Consider the following 21055-nt stretch of genomic DNA (forward strand, 5'->3'; position numbering starts at 1 on the left):
GGAACAATTTTAGCCACCCCCCTCCTAAACATTTAACTAGGTCTTTCTTTTATAAAAAATAACCTCATAAACGCACCCGGGGACAAGTATACTCGGGGGGTGTTGCACTCAGGGAAAATTGAAATCCCTAGTCTCCACCCCTCCACAACAAGCTACGCCACTGCCAAAAGACCATGCCTCTCTGGGCTCGAAATTCATATACGACTAGAAAACAGATGATTTTCATTAGATGGTATAAACCTAAGTATTTCTGGAGAACTTATTCTCCAGGTAAATTACCGGCTCCCCCCCATTAACAAAAAAAGGAACAGATGTGACTTCTGTTTAGGATTGATGCAAAAAAATTATACTGAAACTATCCTGTGCCTTCATATTTAAAATAAAGGCACAAACAACGAACTGACACGCTTCAATTTTAAATTGTGGCTACAATAAGGTATGAATAATCACTCGCCAAATTTAGTTTACTGAATGAAACTTCTACTCCAATTCACGTGAAAAAAAATAATCCATTTTGTAGCCATAATTCAGATAATCAGGAAAATACACTGCAATAATTCTTAACAATATCACATCTTAAGAAATAATTCTTGAGTATTCTTACTATAAATTTTCATTAATTCTTAAGAATATCACATAGTTAAGACTGAGGAGACCAAACGCTGGCCAAGAAAGACGAACATTTTTACAAGATGTTTTAACGGAAATATAGACCGTGTTTTTCTTAGTTTTGTGATCAGGTTGGATTAATTTGTCTCTTGAAAAAAAAAAAAAAATGCTCTTTCTCCTAAAAATACCATGCTGTCTTGGCATTTATTCAAATTAAAAATCGCCATGCTCGTTCTTAGAAAAAGTATCTTTAAATTCTCCACTTGAAATTTTCCGATCTCGAAGCACACGGATTAAAATTTTACCTTTTTAAAGTTTATGTTAATTTTGTCGCGCAAAAGCTCTTTTTAAGTTGACTCATCCAGATGGCGTTTATCTGTAGGTTGTAAAGAGCCGAAAAGCTAAGCTTCTTTTTTCCGTTATTGACGATCAGTCATTATGCAAGTTCAGTTTTGTTTAGACTTATTGGAGATGGATGTCACCGGAGGTAATGAAAAGACAAGCGCCTACAGAAGAGTCGGATATTTTTTCTTTGTGCATGGTGGTAGATGAAGTTTTTACAGGAAAACTGCCATGGGAGGACAGAGATTTTAAAGGTGTGTTTGAATTGATAAGTAAAAAAATGGGAGAATCGGAAAAATCAAATAAAAAGAATCCTGTCATCAATGTTGAACAGTTTCGTACACTTATCCGAAGGCTGTTAAGAGCTGGGCTGGATGTGCAGCGGCAAAGGCGCTGTGACTTGTCAGAAATCGAATTTATGCTCGAGCAGCAAATTATTGCGATTTCTAAAACTGAAAAAGGTATCAGGCCGAGTCTCGATCAAGCACCTTCTGTCGGCAAGATATCTTTTAGAAAGCCCCTTCGAAATGAGAGTGAATCGGACTCAGAAATGTTGTGTTCAAGTCAAGAGAGATTTGTGACTGCTAGGGATTCTGGTATTTTTGTCACTCCGGAAGTGACTGTTGAATACGAAGAATCAGTTAGCTCTGCCTCTTCAAAACCTTATGTACAGCAAAAGGTAGAAACTGTCGTCCGAAAATTTAGCACAAAAAGGGATTCTGTCAAACCAACAAGTTCAGGGGATAATACAGTTTATCAGACTGCTTCGAGCAGTCCCACCCCAAGCAAAAGTTTTTCGAGAAGGTTTTCACTTCCATCACGATCGAAGAAAAACGAGACAAGCTCCTTCGATTCGGCAGTTAAAGTGTCCCTTTTCCCGCAATTTCCAATCTTTTGGAAATGGGAATCAGTAATATTACGCATGTTGGAATAAATATTCCAATTTTCACATTAGAAACTGAAAGCAACATAAGCAAGTATGTTCGGAACCGAATACGATACGAAAAACAAAGTCTATCAGTCAATCTAGTATCCTAAGTTTAAGGGGGTGGATGTCATTCTTAATATGACGAGAAATGTCAAGTAACACATTCTTAATTACCGTCGACAAAAAAAATTACCTTAATACTAATAATAAAAAAAAACAACTCAAGGCTAGAATGCAGAACGTAGTACGTTTTCATTTCATCAGTTCCGGTTACTAATGATTAGTTTTAGGGAATAAAATAGGTCAATCAAGGGCTTTGATGTTAGAATATTTGGTTCTAAAAAACGGCTTCCCATGGGTCTAATTGGTTTCTCAAAAAGTCAGACGTTAATCAAATTTGTCTATATTGCATGATGTTGCAGCTATGTTACTTAAATATGCTGCAAAACATAAAGAAAGCAAAATCAAATAAAATTTTCTGAAGACCTACTCTTCTTTTAATTTAACTTTTAACTGAATCAAAGCAAGCCGTTTTGCCATAAGAGGGTCTAAATTCTTAAAAAAATATTCCAAGCTCTATAAGCTGATGTGATAGCTAATTTTCACAAAAGAATGCAAAAACAGAATAAAAAAGTATGAAGGGATGTTCTATCCCCTCAAACCTCCCCCTCCATAACTTTGCTTAAAAACAGATGTCAGCGTTGTTTTTTTCTTTTGCAACCATCTCCATTAACCAGCAGACGTTGTGCTAGATCCCCCTCCTCCCTGTTCCCCCTACTCTTCTCTCACTTTAGGCTTTGTCAAATTACGCCAATGAGAACAAGCAACAATTAACAAGAAAATGTTAACAACCGCTGTAAAAATAAGAGGAATGCACTAAAATACATTGAATTCACTGAAAAAGTAATAGAATTCACTTATTGGTAGAATTGACTTCTACCGAGTCCTCAACAACCGACAAATAAGCATTTTCTTCCTTTTCGTTCTTTTTTTCAAGGTCACTCTCTTCGTGTTTCAAGGGGAACACTGTTTCAAGGGGGATACTCTCCTCCGAGGCCACTAGTTCAGTAGACAGGGTTTGTATCATATGATAATATGTATTCTCATTTCTGTTATTCTCCTTATCTTCAACATCAGCTGCACATGATTCAAAGCCAATTCGATTCTTTTGCATATGTTGAATGTGATTATGACATAGATGGGAGTTTTCAGTAATGGTTTCATTAGCTGGAACAGTCTTTGGAACCACTTCTTGAGTATCTAAATCTGCACAGTCAATGGGATTCGTGGTATCAATTATAGTTGAAACACTACTTGGAGCTGATCCAGTGTTGCCACTTGAATGCTCAATAACACTTTCAAAATTTTCGGAAACAACAGAGTCCACATTCCCACTGCCTCGGTCTGTGTCTATTTTCAGGACAATTTTCTCCGATATAAAACTAGTATCTTTGGACGCAGGTACAGAGTCGTCATAAGGCACTAAAGGCCAGTTGGTCAGATTTACTCGGGTTGGTTTGGGGCGTGGTACAAAAAAAAAAAAAATTTCAGGTTGGCTCACCTCATTGGCAGTTTCATACAAATATCCACTACTACATGACTCTCTGCCATTTTTTCCCCGGCTCGGTTTTTGGGAAACTTCGCCATGCTCGTAAAAACTGACAAACCGCTTTTTTCCTTCAACAGTAACAGGTGAGCTTGTCTCTACAATATGTCCTTTTGAAAACTCGTCATAACTGCCAACCGAAGCATCTTTTGTATTTTTAGATGGGGCACCCACTCTTTGAGGAGTTGATACCACCAGGGGCTGAGACAATTTATACGATCCGCTAGAACTATCATCAGAATCAATTTGTAAGTAACGCTTCACCTCATCGCTTGACTTTCCTTGGAAACCATCAGTCTGCGTTCCTTTACTGCACAAATTTTCAGTTTGAGTACATGCAGAGCTTGAATTAGCTCTAAAAAGAATACAGAGCAATTCAGATTTACCAGGTTCTTCTTGTTTTTCTATTACGTGGCTGGGCTGGGCAATAACAGACTGGATATCAGATGCAATGTGCGTACATCGATTCTCATCGCTAGAGTGTACTCTATGCTCACCTTGGATTGCTGGTGGAACGAAAACCGCAGGGGAGCTGAAGTGGCTTGCTGGTTTTCGGGGCTCTTGGGTAATTTTTGGCACCGGAGGGAGAGATGGGATAGCTTCTGATGAACCTTTTTTTGCGGGATATTTTTTGGTCTTATGAACCTTGGCGTTAATTGGCTCCGGTGGACTATCCACTGTGTCAAGTGGTTGCTGGACAGGGTAGTAGTCAGTGTTGTTTTCACTCACATCTGCTGATTTTGGCTCGGGAGATAACGTCATCTTTGTATTTTTCAATATGCCGGCTTTGCTTGAGTTCAATATATTACCCTAAGATGAGCCAGACGAATCGTTAACCGATCTGCGATTTGGCTGCAGCGGGAAAAAGGACACTTTAACTGTCGAATCGAAGGAGCTTGTTTCGGTTTTTTCCGACCGTGACGGAAGTGAAAATCGCCTCGAAAAACTTTTGCTTGGGGTGGGACTGTTCGAAACACTCTGATAAAATGTATTATCCCCTGAACTTGTTGGCTTCACAAAATCTTTTTTTGTACTAAATGTACGGACGAGCGTTTCCACATTTGGCTGTACATAAGGTTTAGAAGATGCAGAGCTTACTAATTCTGCGTTTTCACCGGGTAATTCTGGAGTTTCAAAAACACCGGAATCTTTAGCAGTTGCGAATCTATCTTGACTTGGACACGATTCTTCTGAGTCCGAATCACTCTCGTTTCCAACGGGCTTTCTAAAAGATATCTTACCGACAGAAAGTGCTTGATCAAGACTCGGTGTGATACCTTTTTCAGTTTTAGAAATCGCTATAATTTGCTGCTCAAGCATAAATTCGATTTCCGACAAGTCACAGCGCTTGTGCGGCTGCAACTCCAGCCCAGCTCTTAACAGCCTTTGGATAAGTGTAGGAAATTGTTCAACATTGATGACAGGATTCTTTTTACTTGATTTTTCAGATTCTCCCATTTTTTTGACTTATCAATTCAAGCACACCTTTGAAATCTCTGTCCTCCCATGGCAGTTTTCCTGTAAAAACTTTTTCTACCATCATGCACAAAGAAAAAATATCCGACTCTTCTGTAGGCGCTTGTCTTTTCATTACCTCCGGTGACATCCATCTCCAATAAATATTCTTAAACACTTCCCAAGGGCGCTGAACATATACGCAATTTTTTAACTCGCTTCGGGCACAGATGGCAAACTCGAAATTGCCCCGTTTTGCCTGATTAGGGCTAACAATATGAATGGAATTAGAGAATACTGCTAAATGTAAAAAGCCCATATTATGGACTAATTTAAGAGCAGTGGCAATTTGGCAAAGAACAGTTAACTTTTTTTTAAGGCTAAATGCTTGTACAGGCAATTCGTGCATATATTTGTGCAATGAGCCAAATTGGACTCTCATAAACCAAAGATATTTGGTGGTGCTCCTGGGTCAGTATGACTCGGAGTAAATGAAGAATTCCTGGTGCACTCAACACCCGCAAGTTTTCAAGTTCGATCATTAATAAATTCTGAGAAGCGCTATTCGGCGAACCAAGTTTTAAGTCGGCATCGATGAGCCTCCTTATGGTAACAATAATTCTTTTCCAACTTCGGGGGTTATACTCCATAACTGGTCCACATCTAGAAGATAAAAAGGATTATAAGCTCTTTTGTTTTGGTAGAAAAGAAAGACCTAAGAACAGTTCATGACCTTTGACAAGAATTAATTCGAATCTTGACTGTAACGATGGATGAATTTCGGCGAACCTAAACCATGGAGAAGGGTGCCAAAGAGCACCAGAGAATCTTAGGGTTACGAAGGAAGGGAGATGGGCCAAATCCTACCTCCGTCGAAAGTGTCTGGTTTTTAACCTTACGGTTAGTCCTTCAATCAAATTAAACCATTTAACGTTTAATCACAATAACATATATTTTATTTGGGCACTTACGGGTTACAGCGACCACACCAAAGAAGTGAGATTAGATTAACCCTAATAAGCTATACCAAAACATGAAGAAAATATACTAGTTTAGTAACAAAATTATGGAAAATGCAACAGAGAATTATGGAAAGGCCAGGCGGCGCAGAACGCATTATATTAAATACCTAACCACCTCTATGTATTAAATATTTAATTAAAATATACCTGCATAGTTACGGTTTATCTCACTCAGGCTAAGCTGATTATCTCCAAGTGGATACAGAAAACCGGTTTCATTAAAGATCAAGAACAAAGTGTGGTCGCTATGACACGTAAGTGCCTTTATTTGATTTATTTTTCTTTTCGTTTGTTTTTCCCTCCCACTTCTGTGAACAAGATGGGTCAAAGAGATTGTCAGAGGAACAAGGGCTTAGAAGTCATCCTATAACAATAATAGTGTGCTTTTCTCTTTGGACGTAAACAATTGGTTTGCTTGGCCCCCCCCCCCCAATAGAATTCGACTTCGCTGCCGTCTTGGGTTGAGCATGTTGGTATTATGTCTATTACTTGGGAAAACCTTTGGTAATATAATATTAGCTGTAAAAGGCGCTAGAAAGTGGTAAAAATCTACATTCAGGATATGCAGCTTCAACATGTTATTGTCAAAGAAACCCAGAACACTACTGGAAAAAAAGCAAGCAAAGCAATATTAAATGGGGCAAACAATTAAGTTTATCCTAAAATTTTGCTACTGCTAATCCCCTTCATTGTAATAATTTCACTACCCCTGTTGTAGATTGTATCTGGTAGTTTGATATCTCTATTACTAACAGTCTTCTGAGTTTGCATTTGCAGATTTTTGCTAAAATTATCCACACTGACTGTGTAAAAATTGTTATAAACCACAATAAATATAGTAGACAGGCTCCTGCCCAAACTTACTTCCTTCAATCAAATTAAGTCTCTTGATGCTAGCTCTACAGAGAGAGCTAGCAGTTCCAATTCTTTAAAAATGACCGCCTAATCACAAAGGCCGTTAATTAGAATAAATAGTTCTTAGAAGTACTAAAAAATCTTTGGCTTAAAGAGCAAGGCATTGATTATGGGGTGAACCCAATCATATATGTAATATTTTCTGTTCGTTTAAAGTTTCGACGTTGCTGCTGTTGCAGTTGAAATACTTGTTTTTTTATATTAAATTTCTGATCTTTTTTTAAATAATGCTGGGATGTCCGGCGTCCCCTTCATAGCAATGTCCCTTCCCCCATGAAAACTTCCTTCATGGAAAGATCCTCCCACATAACCCCCCAATATGAAGGAGGAGGAGGATGATCTGTTTTAAGGATAAAGATCTTCAAGAGCCACTGACGGTGCACAAGACGTCGGCAATTTTGGTGTTTCAGTCGCTGGGTCTTTTTTGTAGGAACATGTAGAGGCGTTGAGGAGGGCTGTGCCCTCCTCAACGCCTCGCTCTTTACGCTAAAGTTTTTATTGTTAAAAAAAAGAGTTGTGAGAAAGTCAAACTTTAGCGTAAAGAGCGAGGCGTTGAGGAGGGCCCGGCCCCTTTCATATACGGAATAATTTCTGTTCGTTTTAAGTTTTAATGTCGCTCCTTACTTTCAGTTTAAAAAAACTTTTTTTTTATTTAAAGGCCGCGAAAGCGTTTGGGAGGCGGCAGCCCCCCAACTGTACCTCCTAATACCTGTACGTTTTAAGGTTCGAACTTTTGACTCAGCCTCTTTAACTCTTTAGAAAACGTAGTTTTTTTCAAATAATTGACGTAATAAATCACTAATAGTCACGTAGTAGGTGGCATAATAGTGCCGTATGATATGTGTGAGTGAAGATCAGTAATGTCAGAGATTACATCAGATAAATTGGTGGTATTATGCGGCTCTCTTTTGAATCTCTTTTACTTTGTTGTAGCACAGTGGATTGGTGTCCAGTTTGGCAATACGGAGCCCAAGGTTTGGTCCCTGTCCCATCTGGGTTAGGCGACAAGCTTAAAAGATCCACCAACTGAAACGTCGATTCGACACCCTTTGTGCATGCAATGGCTCTGAAGGATCTTCATCCTTCATATATATATATATATATATATATATATATATATATATATATATATAAAAAAATATATATATATATATATATATATATATATATATATATATATATATATATATATATATATATATATATATATATATATATATATATATATATATATATATATATATATATATATATACAAATATATATATATACATATATATACATATATACATATATATACACACACACACACACACACACACACACACACACACACACACACACACATATATATATATATATATATATATATATATATATATATATATATATATATATATATATATATATATATATATATATATATATATATATATATATATATATATATATATATATATATATATATATATATATATATATATATATATATATATATATATATATATATATATATATATATAAACGAGTAATAATTATATATGCATTTATGTGTGTATGTATCTATTTTTTCTCGAAAACGGCTTCATATGTTTCTAGGGAAACTTGGTATCTTGGGATATTTTTGCATAAAAAAAATGATCTAGATAGGTCAGAAGTCTGAGAAAATTCGTTAAGTGCCTCAGTTTTTGCAAATGACATCATGTACTATGTTGATAAAATAAATGTTCAAAATAGGGCTAAAATCCTTTTCAATAGACAGTGTATAGAAAATTCACAAAAAATACACTACTGATGACGGTCATACACTACTGAGAATTTACTACTGATGACGGTCACTGTATATGTGACCGAAATATCTGGTATTTTTTGTGAATTTTCTATACACTGTCTATTAAAAAGGATTTTATCCCTATTTTGAGCTTTTATTTTATCGTCATGGAAAGGCAGTGTGGTCTCCGAAATTATCTATGTACTATGTTAGCACAACATATCAGCATTTGATATGACATCATAAAAGCATTTTCTTATATGATGCATAGCATAAATAAGATTGTTGGCTTTTCAACTCAATAGTTATTTATATAATATGTCTGTTGGAAGGCCCAAAAAACAAGAATTTGCACCATCAATCGCGACAAAACCCATACGTGTAGCTAAGGCACAGGCAATTGCTAAACTGTCTGAAGTAATCAAAATCCAAAAATGTGCCAAAAATGAAAATGAAGAGCAAAGACACGGGTGGTTAAAAGATATCTGAAAACGATAATTACAGCGTTTCAAGAATGAAAATGAAGAAACAAGACACACGCAGTTAGAAGATATGCGACACCGTGCATGTGACAGAGTCAAAAATTAAAATGAATAGCAAATTCACACGTGGTCAGAAGACATGCGGCGGCGTGTCAAAAATGAAAATGAAGAGCAAAGACAGACGCGGTTAGAAGACATGTGACACCGAGCATGTGAGAGAGTCAAAAATGAAAATGAAGACAAAAAACACATGTGGTTAGAAGAACAGCGGCGGCGTATCAAAAATGAAAATGAAGAACAAAGACACACGCGGTTAGAAGACATGTTACATCGAGCATGTGAGCAAGTCAAAAATGAAAATGAAGAGCAAAGACACACTCGGTTAGAAGACATACGACACCGAGCATGTGAGTGAGTCAATGAAAATCAACCTGGACAGCAAGAATCAAAACGTGTAAAAATTGAAATGATTGAGTTTGGGATTTTGACATGGATAACCCACCACCTGAATAATTAAAAGAAAAAAGGGTTCGGCAATATGACTTTCATAGTGACAAAAGAAAAGCCGAAGCAAAAGAAGAAGATTTTGTCTCACCACCTGACAATTAAAAGAAACAAAGGTTCGGTGATATGACTTTCATAATGACAAAAGACAAGCCGAAGCAAAAGAAGAAGATTTTGTCTCACCACCTGAACAATTAAAAGACACAAGTGTTCGGTTATTTGACTTTCAAAATAACAAAAGACAATCCGAAGCAAAATAAAACGATTTTCTCTCGCCATCTGGACAAATAAAAGAACCAAAGGTTCGGTGATACGACCTTAATAGTGACAAAAAACAAGCCGAAGCAAAAGAAGAAGATTTTGTCTCACCACCTGAACAATTAAAAGAAACAAAGGTTCGGTGATATGTCTTTGATAATGACAAAAGACAAGCTGAGGCAAAATTTAAAGGTCCAATAAAAAAATAATAATTTTACAAAGGCACCACTAATTTAAGGTCCATTTGAACGTCATGACATCAAAAAAAGGCTCAAATTGTCTGCGTTTAGAAGACAAGCGACAATGAGAATCCATATATAGAAGCCTGCCGCGTGCCGAGCGCCGGGGCTTGACCACGATTCGCCGCCTTATGAGCCAGCAATGGCTCTGAGGGATCTTTATCCTATTCTTTACATCTTCAGCTGCCTATTTGACAAGAATTTATGACGGCTGGTCTATTTGTGTGATAGACCAGCCAGAATAACGTTTAAAATAGGTTTTCAAATTAAGACTAGCCGAGACCGAGACAATAGTTACGATTTTTGAACAGCTATAAATAATAATTTTTTCTCACTAGCCAGTTCTTTTTTCAAACGCGTTTTTTAAAATATGGTTACTATGGGCCATGGTTCTTTCTTGACTAGGTTTCAGCTATCCACTGCAACCATGATTACATTTTTTATGTTTATTTAATTTTTTTGCTTATTTAATTTGCTCTTTTTTTGTATTTCATGATCTTTTGGAATGGACTATTGAACTGAATAATATCACAAATTGAATTATCTCAGTACTTCGTGTACGTCCCTAAAAGTACCAAAGACCGTGAAAATTTTTTTTTTTTAATTGGCTGCGTGAAAACTTACACAACCATATATCTTACAAAAGTAAGGAAATTTTGAGACTTCAGTTTTTAATGGAAAAGGCCTATGCAGTTGAGGAATTTTCGCTTCTAGTGAGCGTTAAATTAAAAAAAAAGAAACGTGGGTGAACACCATGAAAAAAGGCCAAATATGGTGCCAACACCAAATGTGGTGACAAAGTATTTGGCACCAAACAGCTTAAGAAGTAGAATTTTCCTTGGAAGATGGAATTATCTTTGTGAATCAACGGATTGGTTTTGCTTATTTTACAGTCCAACGTGGCAACACTTCTGAACATTTGACACTGTCCTAAAAACTTCATAATTTTAAAGCAACCAATAGAAACATATCATAAGATAGGAGTTTTCAAGTAGAGTTTCAAGTGACAAAAAATTATTTTTACTTGCTGTGCTTGGTATTTTGAATTTAAAGTTTTGCCCCTGTTATGTCAATGAATATAGATTTGGTCTCTGAATTATCTTAATGACTTATAATCCTTAAAAACGAAGGTTGGTTGTCAGCAGAGCCGTTCCTTGGGTTGGTGTTGCTCAGGGCAAAATTATTACAGCTATGCAGTTATTGGTAGTAACGGTTAAAAAACAAAGTTAAAAAAAGCCAAGTTAAAAAAAGGAAAATAAATGTTGGTGAAAAATCAGCAAAAAAAAAAAGTCAACAACATACAGTGAAAAACAGCTGTTTTATTGCCTTAAGAAGTTCATAATTTTGAAACAACCAAAATAAAATCTTTATGAAATTGCAGTTTTAAGTTATGATTTTAAGAAATAGTTTTATTTTCATGTCTTTTGCCCGCCCTTTGGTTGGTTCCCAATCCCCCATTGCACTTCCTGGCTGAAGGGTCATGGAACGGAGATCAGCACCGCCGGTAGGGATCGTAACATTACGGGTTTTTTTTCTTTTTCTTTTCTTTGGTACTTCAAGGTTGCTACAAATGGGTGACAATGGCTGTTTTTCTTCGTTTGTTTTTGGATTTTTGTTTTTTTAGTTAATGCAGTTTTTCTGAAAATATAAAAACAGATTATGTCTCGAAATCTAGTCGGAAGTTTACCCCCTCGCCTCTCTCTCTTCAATTGACGTGCCTGACTATAAACTTTGATGTATTCTGATCTGTGGCCCCCGACTTTAAAAGATTCGTCAACCTAGCTGAAAATTAACGCTGCTGATTTTGCGCTACTGAGTTGCCTTCGTTTTTTCTACGTTTTATACTACTACTACTACTACTAACAAATAACCGCAGCACCAAGCCGCCTGAGGCCAACACAGCTACGTACGCTCCTCCTCCATCCCAAACTATTCAAAGCCTCCCTTTTTACACCCACCCACAATCCTTTAAATCTTTCTTTATGACGTCCTCTCACCCCAGACGGGGACGACCTGCTTTCCGTTTAGCCCTAGATGGTTGGCCGAAAAGAACAACCTTCGGCAATCTCTCATCCTTCATCCGCACAACGTGCCCTAGCCACCTCAACTTTTCTTTCATTATAGCCCTAGAGAGCGGTATTGAACCACATTCTTCGTATAGCCTATTGTTTGAAATACGGTCAATCAGCCGAGTACCCAGAACAATCCTTAAGCAATTTCTCTGGAAAACATCTAGCAAATATTCATCCGCTTTTCGGAGCGTCCGTGCTTCAGAGCCATATTTGACCACTGTCATCACTGTAGCTTCTAATATTCTAATCTTGGTTTGCAGACTTATCTTCCTATTCTTTCAGACTTTTTTTATCTTTGAAAAAACACCCTGAGCCTTGGCTATTCTATTTTTAACATCTTCACTGCTCCCACCATCTTTACTAATAATACTACCAAGGTAAGTGAAGCTGCCCGCCTGATCAATCTTTTCATTACCCAACGTCACCTTTTCATCTTCACTTATTCCTAGCCTTAGTGACAGTCTTCATAACATTAATTTTCAAACCAATTCTAGCACCCTGAACTCGCAAAACCTCTAAAACTTCATTCATTTTGCTCACACTTTCATCTAGGATGCTTAAATCAGCAGCATAATCTAAGTCTAGGAGACTTTTTCCTCCCCATTTGATTCCGTGGTCTCCCATTGCCTTTCCTGTGCTCCTTAAAACAAAGTCCATCAAAATAATCCATATAAAGGGGGATAGAACACAACCCTGCTTAACTCCTGATTTAATACAAAACCCGCTGCTAACCTCATTTCTTACCTTAACCGCAGCAGTGTTATTCTCATACATAGCACTAATCACTTTAATGTATTTGTCTGGTATACCATACAAGGATAAAATCTTTACTAAAGCTCTTCTATCAACAGAATCGAACGCTTGCTCATAATCTATAACACTGAGGACCAAAGGTGTTTAAAAACTCAGGGACTTCTCAATTATTAACCTAAGAGTGAAAATTTGGTCGACACATCCTCTACCTTTTCTAAAACCACACTGCTCGTCTCTTAAAACTCTGTCTATGGCATATCTCAATCTAAAAAGTATCAAATTACTAAGTAATTTGCTACCCAGAGAGACCAAACTAATGCCTTGATAATTACCGCACTCACTTTTATCAACTTTCTTATAAAGCGGTTTAATTAAGGTTTTCCTAAAATCGTTAGGTACTTCCCCTTTTTCAAAAATCATATTCATAATCTTCAATAACTTATTTCTAACCTCAGAGCCACCATATTTAAGAAACTCATTTACCACCCTATCAGCACCTGGAGCCTTATTATTATTTAATCCTTTTAGTACTGTTGATAATTCCTCCTCACAAAACAGATCTTCCTTCACATCCAAGGTATCACAAACTTTTTCATATTCTTCTATATTTTCCTGCAACTCTATCTTGGTTAAGCAAGTTCTCAAAATTTTCGGCCCACCTCGCATTAGTTTTTTCCTTGTCGCTAATTGCGACCCCATTCCTATCTTTAACTGGGACAAGTCCGGTTTGACTACTCCCTCTCAATTTGTTAACGTGCCAGTACAATATTTTACTATTATGTCGTTTAGCTGCATCTTCCAGATCCCCGGCAATTTTATCCATGGCCTCCACTTCACACCTCCTTAGTTCATATTTTAATGCTTTCTCCACTTTCTTTACATTTCTTTTGTTTTCATATGATCTATCACTCAGATAATTCTTGTTCAGGTCCTTTCTCCTTTCTGCTAAACATAAAGCTTTTTTACTAATATGCTTAGCTGTAGTTCTAGCTTTGTTCCCTGATACACCTTTAGCAAATTCACGAATTATTTTTCTTACATTATTCCAACCATCTTCCACATTATCAACTTTTAAACTCTTAAGTTTTGTATTCAACTGTTCCTGGAAAGTTTCTCTCAAATTCTCATCCTGGAGTCTACCAGAGTCATAACGTTCCGGGAGATAGTTACTTCCGAAATTTCAGCTTTAAACTAACCCTAGACACTACCGGATGATGATCTTCACTTTTAACGTCAGCGACAGCACTTCTATATACCTTAGTATCTTATGTTGATCCTACTAGTCTTCGGTTTACTATAACATAATCAATAAGGTTTGCTGTCTTACCATCACGTGAATACCATGTTAACTTATGAGCTATTTTATGACCAAACACCGTATTGGTTATAACTAGATTGTTATACCTACAAAATTGCAAAAGTCTGTATCCATTACTGTTTTATTTTCCTACGCCAAATTTATCTAGGCTGGGATACCATCTATCCCTATTTCTACCAACCTGGGCATTAAAATGTCCCAGCAATAACATCATATTTCTACGTGGGACCCTGTTTATTTGCTCCTGTAACTGTAAGTAAAATTCATCTGAGTCACTAGTATCTCCGTCAATCGGTTCTACAGGGGCATATACTACTATAACTGATACCCTGAACTTTCTAGTCATACAATGAGCAGTTAGTATTCTATTATCAATATCATCCCAGCCTAAAAAAGACTAAGCAGCATCCTTATTCATCATGAGCCCAACTCCCTGTCTATGTACCCCATCCTTCCTGCCTGAGTAAACAAATTCTATATCACCTAATTTCATGCTTCCTACCCCTGGGATATGAGTTTCTGAAACTCATATCCATATCAGCCAATTATGCTTCCTAACTAGTTCTAGTCATAACGACCATTCTCAGGCCCCCTATTTTTTTCTCTGTAAACACATGTGTCTACAATACTTCATCACGTTTTTTTTGTCTCCCCCGGTGCATTCTCGGTGGGATTAACAGGGATTACTAGTTTTCCCCAAAAAAGACACTCGCATCCAGATTTACCCACATGGTTGTAATTTGACCCAAAAGCCCTTAATAATGACCAATGTTTCTTTCTCCTACGCTCTTATTGTAAATCCTCTGGTAATCCTCCGAGGAAGATCTTAATATAGAGAATAAGCATGCACGTAGGGTGTGGAATTTCAACGGTTGAAGATTTGACAACAGTGCTTCCACCGAATCTGCCCGAAAATGTCTTCTTTTTATTTGTTTAGCGATGATTGTGAATTTCATTGCTGGAAATTTTTATTGAGGTGGGAGAGGGGGGGGTAATTCATAAAATACAAACCCATCTAAGTATACCAAAATACTGGAAGTTTATGGGAGTTGTTGAAAAAAAGAGATCTTGGGGGGCATTCTTCTGCATCCTAGCTTGTCTGCCATACATAGGGTCCCTGAACTTGTGAAAATTTATCTCTGAAGGTGAAAGAACAGCAAGTGGGGGAAATACAAAAGATAAGAAGCTTTAAATTCTTTCGAATTGCGGATGGTGTACTATGCCGCCCCTTGTGTATAGAGATTCTTTGCGTTTTTTTTAGTTTGTTTTATTTTTATATATTCCATTTGTTTATATTTGATTTATTTTATTTTTTACCTGCTATATTTATTCTATTCAACTATGACTAGTCAACTATATTTATTTATTTTATTTTTACCTGCTATTTTTAGTCAACGATGGAAGATTTGACACTACTGCTTCTATTGAATCGTTCCAACTATGTTCTTTCTGTTCATCCATGATAGTGCATTGCAGCTGGGTGTTCTCGAACTCCTTGTCGGGGCGGGGAGATTTGAATTTACACAACAGGCCAAGTATATGAAAAAAACTGGAAGTTTAAGAGGAAATGTAGAAAAGCTAAAGAGTTAAGATCCCCCCCCCCACCGAAATCCGAATTCCTTTCTGTTTCTGGACCCTTCTAGTTCAAATTGCCAAATATAAGGTCATAGGGGTGCTGAATGTGCTGAAGAATATATGTTAAGGAGAAAATTAGTATCTAAAATAGAAAAAAATGTGAAATCATTGGAATTTCTGGATTTGGGGAGGGTGCATTAACCCACCCCCTTGAGTATGGAGCTTTTTTACCTGCTATTTTGACCGTGCTTTCAAGAAAACAAAGGTTCAGTCGTGTCATATTTCTCCGAGTCCCGAGGTTGCGCGTGATATGTTCTTAAATATCAGCACACTTGTGGTTTTAAAACTACCAAGATAGTAATGAGAAGTGGAATGGAGGGTCTATTTCTGACTTATTGGGATTGCTTGTCTCGATCATCGCACAGTTATATTATGGCTACAGTTGTGGCTATCGGATGCACAACTCTTCTTCTATTCTTTCAATAATATTAGGTTATCTAAATCCAGTTGCCGAAGCTGTGTTGAATGGTACAAATAACCAAAAATTAGAGACTTCTTCAGAAAATTGTCGCTAAGACACCAAAAAAAAATATATTATTTTTTGTTGTATTTGTATTTGCTGTTTCTTATTCACCAATTGGGAATGTTCTAGTTCTTCATTTTAACTGTTTGGATATTTTTTTCGTGTTATTTCTTTTAATATTTCTCCATATTTATGTAACATCTATGATGTTTATAATATATTGTATTATGGTATTTATATAACATTGATACTCCTGCTTATGCTTACTAAATTGCCGCGATCTGCAAAATGAACTGTCTCTCGTTTGAGCAACTCTTAAATTGGATAGTCTCAAGTATTAACCCTATACAGGCCACTATAGGAACGAATCTCCAACGCTTCCCATGTGGTCTCTAAGTCAGAATTTTGATAAAAAAAAAAAAAAAAATGGCATGATTTATTCAAAATTGTCAATTTTGGACCACGTTCTAAAAATACAACGTTACCCTCTCGAATATACAAAAATGGGACACTTTCACTTGATGTGGAGGGCTTTAAAACAATTGCTTTTGACAGTAAGACACAGTGGCAGGTCTGATTTTTGCATTCAAAAATAGCATATCCTGATTTTCAATCTTTGCAGTGGCTTTACTTGTCAGTCTTTTTTGGCCAGTGATCAAGTCCATTGCTGGTCAGATTTGATTGCCAATTTGAATGGAGCTTAGACTTACTTCGACATCTTCAGATGGTCTACCACGTTTATATTGGGGCATCACACTTGTCGACGCATAGAACACTGCAGCAACTTCAGATCGGAAGGCTCTCAATATCGTCAGTTTTTCTGTCCTTAAAGTCAGACTTCTGTGTCAATAAGTCATCAGAAGATTGTCATATACCATTTTTGTGTCTAAAGATACGTTCGGCACATCTCCACCAGCAAGTTTTCGAATTATGCACCCCTCATATGACAGTAACTGTCAAGTGGGTGGCGTAGATGGTGAAAAGTGGGTTGGCGTAGGCTTTATTCCTGTATACATTGAAGCCAAGCAAACCATGTTTTGATGTAACCATATCACTACAACAACGCCAGAATGAACGTCAGCCCTGCAATCTGATGTTTCTCTCTCTCATTTCTTATTTACCCATCTGTGAGGAGTAGGCAGCCATTCAATCGTGCTTTGTTCAATCTGCTAATACAAGGGAATCCTTTGATTTTGAGCAAACTCATTAGTTACAAGCTCAGTTGTCGAAGTATATCCTGCACTCGTCAGATGTAAGACTATGTTGCCTCCAACTCCAAAGTCTGGCTCTATGTTAATTTCAACAAGAATTGAAATTGACATAAACTTCAAAATCCAGTACAAAATGTGACACACCAGCTCTTATAAACACTTTTTTTCCCCTACTTTATTGGCTTTTTTGGCAGATACTGTCTTAATATGCTTTGCCCCTTGAAAGGAATCATTGTCTTATTAATTCAATGTTATTCCAGGGGTAGGAAGTATGAAATTAGGTGATATAGAATTTGTTTACTCAGGCAGGAAGGACGGGGTACATAGACAGGGAGTAGGGCTCATGATGAATAAGGAAGCTGCTAAGTCTTGTTTAGGCAGGGAAGGTATTAATAATAGAATACTGCCTAGATTTTCAAATACCTTTGGTCCTCAACTTTATAGATTATGAGCAAGCGTTCGATTCTGTTGATAGAAGAGCTTTAGTAAAGGTTTTATCCTTGCATGGTATACCAGACAAATACATTAAAGTGGTTAGTGCTATGTACGAGAATAACACTGCTGTGGTTAAGGTAGGAAATGAGGTTAGCAGCTGGTTTTGTATTAAATCAGGAGTTAAGCAGGGTTGTGTTCTATCCCCTTTATATGGATTATTTTGATGGACTTCGTCTTAAGGAGCAGAGGAAAGGCAATGGGAGACCACAGAATCAAATGGGGAGGAAAAAGTCTCCTGGACTTAGATTATGCTGATGATTTAAGCATCCTAGATGAAAGTGTGAGCAAAATGAATGAACTTTTAGACGTTTTGCGAGTTCAGGGTGCTAGAATAGGCTTGAAAATTAATGTTAAGAAGACTAAGTCACTAAGGCTAGGAATAAGTGAAGATGAAAAGGTGAAGTTGTGTAATGAAAAGATTGATCAGGTGGACAGCTTCTCTTACCTTGGTAGTATTATTAGTAAAGATGGTGGGAGCAGTAAAAATGTTAAAAGTAGAATTGCCAAGGCTCAGGGTGTTTTTTCACAGTTAAAAAAAGTTTGGAAGAATAGGAAGATAAGTCTGCAAACCAAGATTAGAATATTAGAAGCTACAGTGATGACAGGGGTCGAATATGGCTCTGAAGCTTGGACGCTCGGAAAAGCGGATGAAGATTTGCAAGATGTTTTCCAGAGAAATTGCTTAAGGATTGTTCTGGGTACCCGGCTGACTGACCGTATTTCAAACAATAGGCTATACAAAAAATGTGGTTCAATACAGCTTTCTAGGGCTATAATGAAAGAAAGGTTGAGGTGGCAAGGGCACGTTGTGCGGATGAAGGATGACAGATTGCCGAAGATTGGTCTTTTCGGCCAACCGTCTAGGGCTAAACGGAAAGCAGGTCGTCCTCGTCTGGGATGGGAGGACGTCATAAAGAAAGATTTAAAGGAAATGGGAATTTCATGGGTGGGTGTAAAAAGGGAGGCTTTGAATAGATTGGGATGGAGGAGGAGCGTGCGTAGCTGTGTTGGCCTCAGGCGGCTTGGTGTCGCGGTGAGTTGTTAGTAGTAGTAGTAGTTCTTTGGGGCTTACTTCAAAAATCTTGGTACGGATATAACCCAGGCCGAATCTTGTTTAGTTTTCAAATCCTTGTTCTCTAGGTCTCTTGGCTTCATTGTTGTCGTTGAAATGAAGAAAACGTTCGACCTTGTCAAATCTTTCTCGGTCCAACTTGTTGGTAATTTAAGGATATCTTATACCTGCTTCCCACTGCATTTGATAATAGGGAACTTTTATCACCTTCAATTATTGAAAAATGTTCATGAAAAGTTTTAGCTCTTCGGCTGTAAGGCAGAGGTTGCATCCCTCAGTTTGAAGTGCAGAGACGTTACTTTGTTCAGCTATCGACTCAGCAAGCTTATGGTCAAAGAATTTCTGGAAGTATTTAAGTGGAGTGCCCAAGATGCCTGGAACGTGGCGAGGCTCTCCTTTCCAAGACAGATTCACTTTTTATATCTCTACATTTTTTTCGGCCGAATTTATCATAGACTTTTGATTTCTTCTTTGATTTTCTAGTACTTGTTGTTACCGGTTGCTGTCGCTGACTGGAGGGTGGAGTTTCCCCCGAGTCATCGTTGATGGGTTCAGTGTTAGCCTCCACGTCATTCTGTTGCAAAAAGAAGTGGCGATTGTCCAGTAGAGGAAACCAGTCTTCATCTGTATCATCAATAAAACCTTCTGAAAACAGGAAGTCTGACCCATCGCCATCATCATTGTCAGACATGTCTGACAACATGTCATCTGGAATGTCAAAAAATACTTGGCAGCCTCTTCTGTGTCAATTCGGTGATTTTGAGCCCGTTTTCTTAGTCTGTCGTAAGATTTCGGCATCTTTGAAGAAAAAAAATTACGCATCTGGCACACTCTGCCTTCCCAACGATCCACCATCCCCGAGGGGTGGTACGAGCTATTATGTAGGAATGGTCTCTCCTACATAATAGCTGATGTACAATTATACTGTTTTCTTCATCCTTTTTATTTGTCTGATTTAGTTGTCCGTTTCACAATTTTGAGTCACGATCGTCTTATGTTGTATTTTTGCAACTCAATGAAATTTGTTTTGCTACTGATCCAATTTCCTGCCCATATCATGAATTTCATCTACAGTAATTTTAAATTCTATATGTTTTATACACATAGGACATGCAAGCAGGGGGATAACTCCAGTATTTTTATTGGCATGGCAAGAGGGGTCTCCATCCGGATAGTCAAGAGGCATGGGCAATATAATAATTTTTTCTTAAAATTATTGGGGGCAACTGCCCCCTTTTGACCCCCCCCCCCGAAATGACGCCGCTGCACGCAAGGAATTCTCCGACCTTTGGGTTTTATTCCCAGTTTCTAGCTTAGAAATTACCTACATTTTCATTCGTTTTTCTTATCCTTTGGCTTGGTGACTCACTGTCTAGGCCACATGTCACACAGCAGCTCCCCAAAAGTATCAGTCGACTGCCATCTTTCAGCCCCATCGAACGATTCGGTTAAAAGCAATGTTTTTCAACTGCAAGATGGCAATCAAAGCTGGAAAAGCACAGTGATGTTTTTCTACAACAATTGCCTCTATAGGGTTAACCTGGGCCGACCCCAGTGGTAGAGAAATGGGATACTTATTAGACAATTCCTCAGCCTTCGGAACTTGCTGTAAATTCTGTTCGACTTTTTTTGGCTTTATCACGTAACTACAACACAAAATATTAGAGTAGCAAGTATGAAGTGGATTACTGGGGACTTACACGACCATGAAAATCGCAGTTCTTAGGTATGAATAGATCAGTGGTGGTTCTGGCCTCTCTTGTACCCAGGACAAATTATTGATTATTGCCCACCTCTCCCCCTGTCTACCATGAAATTTTCAGGTTAAATTTTAACCAAATTTTCATTTATTAACGAAATTATTTTCAATTTATTAATTAATTAGTAATTTATTTTATAAATTGT

The 21055-nt window shown here is 37.4% G+C and overlaps 1 pseudogene; it reads right to left on the minus strand.

The window, feature by feature from the left end:
• Nucleotides 1-2128: 2128 nt before the first annotated feature.
• On the minus strand, nucleotides 2129-19233 carry LOC148940331 (uncharacterized; annotated as a pseudogene).
• Between the last annotated feature and the right edge of the window lie 1822 nt (nucleotides 19234-21055).

The sequence above is a fragment of the Artemia sp. Qi Xiang Cuo genome, chromosome 20 (assembly GCF_049724085.1).
Source record: "Artemia sp. Qi Xiang Cuo chromosome 20, ASM4972408v1, whole genome shotgun sequence".
Classification (NCBI taxonomy): domain Eukaryota; kingdom Metazoa; phylum Arthropoda; class Branchiopoda; order Anostraca; family Artemiidae; genus Artemia; species Artemia sp. Qi Xiang Cuo.